The sequence below is a fragment of the Rhinolophus sinicus genome, chromosome 16 (assembly GCF_057876585.1).
Source record: "Rhinolophus sinicus isolate RSI-liver-muscle chromosome 16, RSI-T2T, whole genome shotgun sequence".
Taxonomy (NCBI): Eukaryota; Metazoa; Chordata; class Mammalia; order Chiroptera; family Rhinolophidae; genus Rhinolophus; species Rhinolophus sinicus.
The window spans coordinates 30,643,201-30,653,478 of NC_142516.1; positions in this window are offsets into that span (position 1 = coordinate 30,643,201).

Below are 10,278 nucleotides of genomic sequence, written 5' to 3' on the forward strand. Positions count from 1 at the left end.
AAGACACCGCGAGGCGCACCAATCCCCGCCCACCTGTCGCCCCGCCTCTCCGCGCAGAGGCGTGGTCTCTGCACTGTGCCCCGCCCCATCCTTGGACTGCCTCTCGGAGGCGCTCCATCGGATTGGCCCAGCGCTCCGCCTGGGCAAGAAGGGTTGTGTGGGACAAGGGTCCGAAGTTCCTAAAAGTCTTGCTGCTTTTTTTCTAACAGTCATGTGGGTTTTCTTCCTGCTCAGCACGATCTACGTAGAGTATGATCTATCTCCCCTGTGGTGACAAATATGTCCTACAAGACCTGAAAGGCCAACTTCAAATTTAGAATTCTCTGAGAGGCATTCCTTGAGCCCCAACTAAATGTGGCAGCTGGCAGAGAGCAGTTGGTCTCTAGGGCCTCCATCCACACGTGTCCAGTCCTTAAGTCCAAGTTTCGTCCACAACGCTGCAAACAGCTTCTAGCCATGATCATTCCTCAGGCCCAGGCGTGCATACACCTGTGGTCCAACCAACCCAGGGAGGATGTACCCGGGGAGAGGCTCCACAGGCTCAAGAGCATTTGGACAGGGATTGATTCTCCGGTGGATTAGTAGGGGGGGAGTTGGATCTGATGGGTAAGTCTCATAGTCCCTGAAGATTCAACCCTCCACATGGGCAGTTATCAAAGCAGAAGGGCCGAAGCAGAATCCCTAAGGACAGACCCAGGAGGAGGCTCCTTTTGCACTGTCAAAGGCGAGTGCTGTTGTAGGGCAAGAACTCGGGTTGACTCATCTCTACTCTCCAAATCTCCTTTAAGATTCATCTCCTCCAGACACACACCCAGGATGTTTTGAATAACCCTAACACTGAGCTCCCCTTTGAACACTTGTAATGCTTTTCCCAATCTCAAACTTACAGGAACATTGCAAGTACAGTGCAAAGAATTTGTTTTTGACCTGAACCTTTCAGAGTAAGTTGTAAACCTGATGACTCATCACCCCTGAAGACTGTAGCATTTCCTTAGATGGGGACATTCCCTAAGTAACTACATACAGCCATCAAAATCAGGAAATTAATATTGATACATGACTACCATATAATCACCATACTCCATTTAAGTTCACCAACTATCTTAATATTTTTATAGCACAAAGATCCTGTCCAGAATCACATGTTGCATTTTGCTGTCATAACTCTTTAGTCTCCTTCAACCTATTAATAGAACAGTTCCTTACTCTACTTTGACTTTCATAATTTGACAATTTAAAAGATTACAGGCTGGTTATTTTGTAGAATGTTGCTCAGTCTCAGTTTGTCTAATGTTTCCAAGTGATTAGTTTCAGGTTATGCATTGTTGGCAGGAATATCACGAACATGAGACTGTTCTAACTGTATCCTATCAGGTGGCACACAATTTCAATTTGTCCCATTACTGTTTATATTAACTTTGATCACTTAATTAAAGTGGTATCAATCAGGCTTTACTACTGTAATGTTATTCTTTCTCCTTTGTAATTAATAAATATTTTGTATGCAGGTACTTAGAGACTAAATAAATCGTATCCTGTTCATCACACTTCTGATTTACTCACTCATTAATTACATCAGTATGAACTTATGGGTTCCTACTTTACTCAGTAGATTAGAATATGCTACTATCATTTATTTTTATGTTCAAACGTTCCCAGATTAGGCAGTGGGAACCCCATCAAGCTGGTTTCTGAATCATCACTAATCCTAGGAGCCTAGCATAGGGACTGGAACTCAAGATGCTTAATAATATTGGTTAAAATGAACTTGCATTGTGTTTACACATGGTAGATTCTCTGTATGTGTTGATTGGTTGAATGAAAATATGAACAGTTAGATCAAAGCTAAGGGGTGACAAAGAAGACAAGATGGTCTACAAGGAGTCAATTGTAGTTCATGAGGGAAGTGTCCTGGCCCCTCCTGATAAAGGGACATAGTGTATGACCTTGCTTCTCAAAGTGTGGTCCTCAGGCCAGCAGCATCACCTGGGAACTTGTTAGCAGTGCAGAATCTCCTGCCCTATCAAGTCATCTGAATCAGAATCTGCACTTTTAACAAGATCCCTAGGTGATTTCTGTGCCCTTTAAGCTTGGGCAGCACTCTTGTACAAGACTGTTTCCCTTTCAAGGTACATCTTTACCAGTCAGACAAAGTCTGTGCAAGTCCTCAGAATTGGCTGTTTATAGCTGGGTGAAAGAGCCAAGAGTACCACACATGGAGTTAGAGCAAAGACTCCCAGAATTACCACAGGCAAGAATTCAAAGTGACAGAGATTCTATCTGGGGAAGGAAAGTGTTAATGGCAGGATGGTTGAGACCGGGACTATGTTGTTTAGTTATTTCGCAATGATTCAAAACACATATACACCATATACATATAAATACACATATACGTTAAGTGGGACAGGACAATATAGAGCCCTACTCAGTCAGTGACCAAAATACAAAAAGTTATAGTGACCTCTTCTAAATTCGAATCAGGCTAATCACGGGCAGAATTTACCATAAATGTGTGTTTGTAAATTTGGTTTGGAAATTCATCGACTTCTGGAGTTGTCTCTTAGTATCATTTTTCAGAAGAGGAAAACTTGATATATATTTTGAAAGTAAGGGATGAGGCAGAATCCTCCTTTCCTGGGGTAATGTCTCCATCTGCTGGCATTTCAAGATATCGCTAATGAAGACCTGAAAAGGCAGACCAGATCCCACAGTATGTTTCTAGCCACTCATTGTGTACTCTCAAAAGTGTTTCTTCTTCTATTTCATCTTTTCTCTTCCTTTCTTCTGCCTCTGCCTCAATTTTTTATCCCTTTGTTTCTTTTTCTGTGTTTGTCTCACTTTTCTATTCTCCTTTGTTTTTCTCTTCCTTCATATTTCTGATGCAGATTCTGTTTGTACACCTATAGACATGGACGACTCATTTCTCATAAGGCAGAGTTTCACCTTGGCTAGGTTTTTCCTTACATGGAGCTGAAGCTGCCTTCTGTAGCTTCTACCTGTGGTGCCAGTTCTGCTCTCTAGGGCGACAGAACACGACTAACTCCTCTGCCCTGAGCCCTTCAAAAGCCTGACTACTCTGACCATACTTTCCATTGACCTGCTCCTCTGTTCCTCAGCAATTCCTTCCAGCCCCTCAGCTATTTCACACACCAGAGTTCCTAGGTCTGTCTTCATCTGGTCACCACTTCGGGACATACATTAGTACATCTGGATCTTTTTCAAACTGTGGAGCCCCACATGGATCAATACTCCAACTCTGGGCTGGGTAACAGAATAAAGAGGACCCATCACCTCCCTTCTGCTACTTGCCATGCCTCTCCTAATGAAACCAATATGTGAATTTATTCTTAGCATCTATACTGTTCAGTTAACTTATTTAGGGTTGATAAACAAAAATTCTTGATTTTGCTTCTGCTAAGTCACATTATCCCTGCATTTTTTATTTTTTATTTTTTTTAAGGAGGGTGCAGCTCACACTGGCCCATGCAGGGATTGAACCAGCAAACTTGGTGTTATTAGCACTATGCTCTAACCAACTGAGCTAACTGGTAACCCCATCCCTGATTTTTTTTAAAAAAACAAAGATTCAGAGTTTTATGTGAGGCCTGTTAAATTTAATCGTGTTAGATTTAGCTTACTCAGATTTTTTATTTTTCCCAACATTTTTTAGATTTACAATAATTATCAAACCAATTTTGATGTCCAATATTGGGGAAAATACAGAAAAATATAAAGAATGCAATTATAGTAACCCACGATCCTTTCCCCACCTAAAGGCAAACATTGTTAACATTCTGTTTTATTCCTTTCCAGATTTGTCTCTCTGAATATCTATGTTTATATAACTGATACATTATTGTATTCAATTGTGTATCCTCCTTTTAAAAATTTTAAAATCATCTTGTAAGCATTTTCTCAAATCACACATGATAGTCCATTGAATGTTGCCACAGTGTTTATACATCCAATCCTTTAGTTGATCACTTAGGCTATTCCCAATTTTCTCACTGTTACATGCAACATTACATGAACTTTTTAAGCATAAAACTTTGTGTTTTTTTGGATGAATTCTTTGGTTGGGGTCCTAGGATTTGAATTAATGAGTCAAAGAGCATGAACATTTTTTAAAAATCTTAATACACAGTCAAATTTCACTCCAAAATTTTTCAGATCTTTTAAGCGATCTGCCTTCTAACACTATCCAAGACATTTTGGAAGATATAAGAATAAAAATACACAATGCTTGGCCTCAGGAATTACTTGCTAGGAGGAACACAAAAATGGAAAAGAGCACTCTTAAGGGTGGATGCTGTTAAGTCTTTAGAAATTCTTAGTTCAGTCAGTTTCATTGCTTTATTTGTTTTGAATCTTTGTTACTAGGATTATACTCATTCAGGATTATTATCTCTTCTTAATGAATTAACCCTTTTCTCATTAGAATTGTCCTTCTTTATCTCTCATAACATTCCTTGTCCAGAAGTCCACTTACCTGATCTTCAAATAGTCATTCTGGCTTTCTTATGATTGGTGTTTGCATGGTACATCTTTTTCTATCTTTTTACTCTTAACCTATTTGTATTTTTATATTTAAAACAGGTTTCTATGGACAGCATGTTCCATGTTTTCTTCTTTTATAGTTTGGTTTCAAAGGGTTTTAATATTTCATTCATTTGATAATAAATTTGTTGTAAGAAGTTAGATACCCAATATATTTTTTCCAAAATACTTCCCAGTTTCACAGGCTCAAAATTTAATCTATATTTCTTCCATTTCTTTGAAATGACAACTTTTTCATACATTAAATTCTCTTATATATTTAGGTCTATTCTGGACCCTCTGTTTTGATCCACTGAATTGTCTGTCTATTCATATGCCAGTACCAAATTTTGGGGTTTTATTTATTGTGGTAAAATACACATAACATTTACCATCTTAACAATTTTAAGTGTATAGTTCGGTAGTACTAAATACATTCATAATGTGAAACCATCACCACCATCCATCTCCATAGCTCTTTTCATATGTAAAACTGAAACTATACCTATTAAATAATAACACCAATTCCCATCTCACCCAAGCCTCTGGCAACCACCATTCTACTTTCTGTTTCTATAATTTTGACTACCCTAAGTACCTCACATGAGTGGAATCCTACTTAGTGGAATCATCAGTATTTGTCTTCTTTTAGCTGGCTTATTTCACTTAACATAATGTCCTCAAGTTTCACCCATATTATAGCATGTTACAGTTTCCTTCCTTTTAAAGGCTGAATAATATTCCATTGTATGAATATATCACATTTTGCTTATCCATTCATCCATTGGTAGACATTTGGGTTGCTCCCACATTTTAGTTATTATGAATAATGCTAGGTATACAAATATCTATTTGAAATGCTGCTTTCAATTCTTTGGGGTATAGACCCAGAAATGGAATTGCTGAATCATATGGTAATTCTATTTTTAAAATTTTGAGGAACCGCCATACTATTTTCCATAGCAGCTGTACCATTTAACATTCCTACCAATAGGGCATAAGGAAGGGTTCCAGTTTCTCCACATCTTTACCAACACTTGTTTATTCTTTATGTTTTTGACAGTAGCCACCTTAACAGGTGTGAGGAGATATCTCATTGTAGTTTTGATTTGTTTCCCTATTGATCAGAGATGTTTCATATGCTAATGGGCCATTTGTATATCCTCTTTGGGGAAATTCCTATTCATGTCCTTTGCTCATTTTTGAGTTACATTTGTTTTTTGGTTGAGTTTTAGTTCTCTTAATATTCTGGATATTAATCCCTTATCAGATATATGATTTGCAACTATTTTCTCACATTCTATGGGTTGCCTTTATATTCTGTTGATATTGTCTTTTGATGCACATTTTAAAAATTTTCACGAAGTCCAATTTGTCTATTTTCTGTTGTTGTTGTCTATGCCTTTGGTATCATCTCTAAGAAATCATTGCCAAATCCAATGTCAAGCTTTTATCTTATGTTTTCTTCTAAGAGTTTTATAGTTTTAGGTCTTACATTTAGGTCTCTGATCCACTTTGAGTTGTTTTTTAAAATAATGTTAAGTAAGGGTCCAATTTCATTATTTTGCAGTTTTCCCAGCACCATTTGTTGAAAAGACTGTTCTTTCCCCATTGAATGGTTTTGGCACCTTGTCCAAAATCACTTGATCTTATATGCCTGAGTTTATTTCTGGGCTCTCTATTCCATTCCATTGGTCTACGTTTGTCTTTATGCCAGCACCACACTGTTTCAATTACTATGCCTTCATAGTTAAGTTTTTAACTCAAGAAATGTGAGTCTTGCAGCTTTATTCTTCTTTTTCGTGATAGTTTTGGCTATTCGAGGTTCTTTGAAATTCTATGTGAATTTTGGAATGAGTTTTTCTATTTTGGCAAAAAGATATTATTGCGATTTTTGATACCAATTGCATTGAATCTGCACATTGCTTTGGGCAGTATTGACATCTTAACAATATTAAGTTTTCTAATCCATGAACATGCAATGTGTTTCCACTTATTTATGTCTTCTTTAATTTCTTTCAGTAATGTTTTATAGTTTTCATTGTATAAGTCTTTTACTTACTTGGTTAAATTAATTCCTAAGTATTTTATTCTTTTTGATGCTATAGTAAATGGAATTCCTTTCGTAATTTCCTTTTGAGATTGTTCATTATTAGTGTGTAGAAATGCAACTGATTTTTGTGTATTGACTTTGTATCCTTGTAGTTTGCTGAATTTATTTATTAGCTCTCACAGATTTTGGGGGACTCTTGAGGATTTTCTACATATAAGATCATATCATGTGCCAACAGAGATAATATTACTTCTTCCTTTCCAATTTGGATACCTTTTATTTCTTTTTTTTTTTTCCCCCTCAACTGCTCTAGCTAGAAATTCTAGTATTATGTTGACTAGAAGTTGTGAATGTGGGCATATTGTCTTGTTTCTGATCTTAGTGGAAAGGCTTTAAGTCTTTCACCATAGAGTATGATGTTTGCTGTGGTTCCACATTTTTTAATATGATGAGGTGGTTTCTTTCTACTCCTAGTTTGTTGTTTTTGAAAAGGTATTGAATTTTGTCAAATGCTTTGTCTGCATCGATTGAGATGATCATGTTTTTTTTCTTCCTTTATTCTTTTAATGTGGTGTTTTACATTGATCAATTTTGTATATTGAACTATCCTTGCATTCCAGGAATAAATCCTACTTGGTCATAATGTATAATCCTTTTAATATGCTGCTGAATTCAGTGTGCTAATATTTTGTTGAGAATGTTTGCATCAATATTCATAGAGGACATGGGTCAGTAGTTTTCTTATAATGTCTTTGTCTGGCTTTGGTATCAGGGTAATTCTGGCTTGATAGAATGAGTCTAGGAAGTATTCCCTCCTCTTTAAGTTTTTAGAAAAGTTTGAGAAAATTGGTGTTAATTCTTTAAGTGTTTGGCAGAATTCACCAGTGAAGCCATCAGATCCAGGGCTTTTATTTGTCAGGAGATTTTTGATTACTGATTCAATAGCATTTATAGCTATAAATTTCCCCCTTAGTACTGCTTTTGCTGTGTCCCATAAGTTTTCGTCTGTTGTATTTTCATTTTCATTCATCTTTAAGTATTTTCTAATTTCCTTTGTAATTTCTAATGTGACCCATTGGTTATTTAAGAGGGTGTTGTTTAATTTCCACAAATTTGTGAATTTTCCAGTTTTACTTGTGTTATTGATCTCTAACTTCATCCCATTGTAGTCAAAGATACTTTGAATGATATTCATCTTTAAAAATCTATTGAGACTTAAATTTGTGGCCTAATTTGTGGTCTATTCTGGAAAATGTACTAGGTGCACTTGAGAAGAATGTGTATGTTATTTTTGTTGCATAGAGTGTTCTGTATATGTCTATTAGATCCATTGGTTAATTGTGTTAAGTCCTCTATTTCCTTACTTATTATAATCTGTCTGTTTGTTCTGTCTATTATTGAGAGTGGGATATTGAAGTTTCCAATTATTATTGTAGAACTATCTATTCTCCCTTCAATTCTGTCAGCTTTTGCTCCAAAATCCCATGGAAATCACTTCAGCAGGAGGGGGAAGAGCTTGTAACAATGAAGGGGAGGTACAGCAACAATGGCTACCTGCCTCTTTGATCTGCATCTCTGTGATCACAAGCAGCAATCAGTGATCTCAAATATTTGGAGGACAGGGTCCTTTTTGTCCACTGTGGCTCCCACAAGCTGGTACAAACTGCTCCAGGAACCCATGCATAACAACTCACCATGTGGCTGAGGGGTGGAGGATGGGTTACTTCTCCTGTGCTAAGAGCTAAAATTGACCAAAATTAACTGCAATTTACCTTTCAAACCCTTCCCTAGAAGTTGCAAGCCTTCAATAGACTCTTGAGTTCCAAAATAGTTACATTAGATAGATTCTGCCCTTGCAATTGTCTGGGTGGGGAGGCAGATTCTTGGTGCTTCCTACTCTGCCATCTTTGAAGAATCATCTCCCCCCCCCCCTTTTTTTTTGAAACATAAGAAAGCATTATAAAATATATTTGTAATTGTTAGGGCTATGGCTGCCTTGTTGATTTTTTTCCAGAATTTTCTTCGCTAGTCCTACAATACTGTTTTCCTTTATAAATCTTAGAATCAGTGTGTCTAGTTCTAAAAAGTATCTCATTGAGACTTTTATTGGGAAATTTATAGCTTAATTTAGGAAGAATTTTGTTAATGGATTGAAAACCCACACAAACTAAAAGTCCTGGTTTTCATAAATACTACTAAAATAATAAAGCTTTTTATAAACATTATATAAATACAGAAGTATATAAAGACTATAAACTAAGAAGGCCCTCTTTAAACATTTCCTTATCACTCCCCCCTCCCCAACACCCCTCACTGAGGTAACTCGTGAATAGCTTGATAGTATCCTTTCACACTTAGCCACACATTTACAAATTTTTATGTGTACGTCCACATGCAGGTTTTCATTGATTTTGTTTTGTATGTATGAGATCATTAGTGATGGAGCCATAAAATGCATGTATCAATTTTTTGTAATCCTCTGTAGATGCACATTCAGCTTTTTTTTCTCTCCTACTAACAAACCTGTGATCAATGGCTTCTTATATATTCTCCTACATTTGTGTATCTCATCTAGGTTAACTTGTGTATTTCAGAATATGTTTCTAGAAAGGAATTGCCAGCTAGAAGGGAATGAATGCATATTTAAAATTTTGATAAATACTACTACGTTATCTTCAAAAACAGTGTCAATGATACTCCCATCAACAATATAGGAGGGGGCCTTTTCAGTACTCTCCTACCGGGTTTCCCCCAAAATAAGACCTAGCCGGACAATCAGCTCTAATGCGTCTTTTGGAGCAAAAATTAATATAAGACCCGGTCTTATTTTACTATAAGACCCGGTATAATCTAATCTAATCTAATACCAGGTATAAGACCAGATCTTATATTAATTTTTGCTCCAAAAGATGCATTAGAGCTGATTGTCAGGCTAGGTCTTATTTTCAGGGAAACACGGAAAGTACTGAATATACAAATATTTTAAGCTTTCGCCAAGTTGTAAATTTGAGGTAGTATCTAGCTCACAGCATTTTTGTAAGGGTCATCTGTGAAAATAGCTCACACACCGTCCAGCCAATCTGGCAATAAAACATCTGTAAGGGCTATAAAGTGTCAGGGAATCTTAAAGAACAGAATTTACCATCAGACTTCATTGAGGCCTTAAAGAAATCCCAAAGGCAGTATTTCCAACCTGTAACGTCTGAAGAGATGGAGCAGCTGTAATAATATTTGGGTGTTAAGCTCTGACACAGCAGGACGTTCCTTTTTAAAAATAGTGTCTCCCTTCTCTCCCCACAAAAGAAGCTTGAGGCAGTCCCCAACCTGCCTTTATCTCTGGAGCCACGCGGAGTTCCCCAACAGCTCCCTCGGGAAGGCCCCTTACAAGCTTTCTTCTCTCCTTTTCACCCGAGGAAGGAGGGCTTCTTCCTGCTCCAGTGCCTGGTGCCCTCGGACACCACGTGGGCTGGTCTCCCTCCGGGATCGGGCTGTCCATCTGAGAGTGCACCTGGGATCCCGGGAGCCACCCCAGAGCTTGCCCTTTTCTGACAGCATCCCACAATAGTCCAGGACCGTCCAGGTGTCCAACTTTGTTTTGGGGGAGGTTGGTTTTGGAGACTGCAGGCTTATGGGACCTGCGGAACGAACTGTGGATCAATGAGCAAGCAAGTCGGAAGCCGGTACCTGCT